This window comes from Geospiza fortis, unplaced genomic scaffold (assembly GCF_000277835.1).
Source record: "Geospiza fortis unplaced genomic scaffold, GeoFor_1.0 scaffold43, whole genome shotgun sequence".
NCBI lineage: Eukaryota > Metazoa > Chordata > Aves > Passeriformes > Thraupidae > Geospiza > Geospiza fortis.
Genome location: NW_005054431.1, coordinates 1340210 through 1341457, shown reverse-complemented (window position 1 = coordinate 1341457; position 1248 = coordinate 1340210). Strand labels below are relative to the sequence as shown.

General features: G+C 45.3%; 1 protein-coding gene across 1 annotated transcript in view; it reads right to left on the bottom strand.

Annotated features, from left to right (window-relative positions):
- The window catches only part of RPS23 (ribosomal protein S23), a 13529-nt gene that overhangs the window by 1599 nt on the left and 10682 nt on the right, over positions 1-1248 (bottom strand). The window lies entirely within an intron of this gene.

Sequence of the window (1248 nt, the reverse complement as noted above, 5' to 3'; positions counted from 1 at the left end):
GAGGCTCCGCGCCCGCCGCCTATAGCCGCGCCCAGCAGGACCCGCGCGGGCTGCCCGTGTCGTGCCTGACACAAATACCCACCGGCACCGCGAGGGGCGACCCGGCAGAGAGCAGAGAGACCACAGGTTCGAGTCCCGGCAGGGCGGTGCGGTGAGGACCCCTCCCGCTCTGAGCTGCGAGTTCGAGTCCCGGTGTGGCCGGTTCCTGCAGGCCTCAGAGAAAATTGGGAAAAAAATTGTGGAACCAGACGTAGACATGGAAAATCAGCATTGATTTATTTCTGCAGTGCTTGCATGGGGGTGTCTCTCATCCTGTCATCCACACCGAGGTGCTCGCTGTTGTGGATCATGTACAGTTTGCTACAGAAGTGTGTTTTTTCTTTCCAAAAGCTTTACATCCATTTCTAAAAAGCCTTCTACACGCACTAATCAATGTCATAGCTGTTAATGCACACGCACACACGTGTGGTCCAGCTCTTTTCACCCTCACCTGGACTCAGGGCTGAGGTGATGTGAAAAACGCCAATCACTTGTTTTTTAAAATTTTAAAAGTTTAATAGGAATAAATGGTTATAAAAATAGTAATACAATTAGAGTAATAAAAGTTTGGACAAATTGAATTAGGACAATATGAGACAATAGAAACAAAGAGTTACAGATGGTCCGGGTGCCTTTTCTGGGCAAAATAAGCCCAAAAAAGACCCACGTTAACAGAGGATTAACCCTTAAAAGCAACAGCCTGCTGCATATTCATACACCTCATCCATGATGCACAAATTCCATTCAAACACAGGATTCTGTCTGGGCACTGTCAGCTTCTTCCTCTCAATCCTGACAGCGCCTTCGAGGCAGGAAGAAGTTCATTTCTTCTGATAATGGGGCAATAAATTCTCCTTCTCTGATAGATTCAGGTGTCCTGTGGCTGCTATCTCGCTGCAAGTCCTTTATTTAAGAAAAGTATCCTACATAGCATAGTTTCTATTTTAACATTTTGTTATAACCTAAAACTTATATATTTAACACACTACTTAAGAGAATTAATACAGCATCACTTTCTAACACAACACATATAATATTCATTGTAATATTTGTTAAAAGCCAATCATAAAATACATGCATTTTGCACAGGTGATGTCTGGCCTGGCTCTGCCTGGTACCTTTGCCACCAGACCCGAGTGCCCAGCCCACTCAGAGGAGTTCCTGGTTGCTACTGGTGTGCAAAACTGCCAAGAAAAGATCACCTGATTG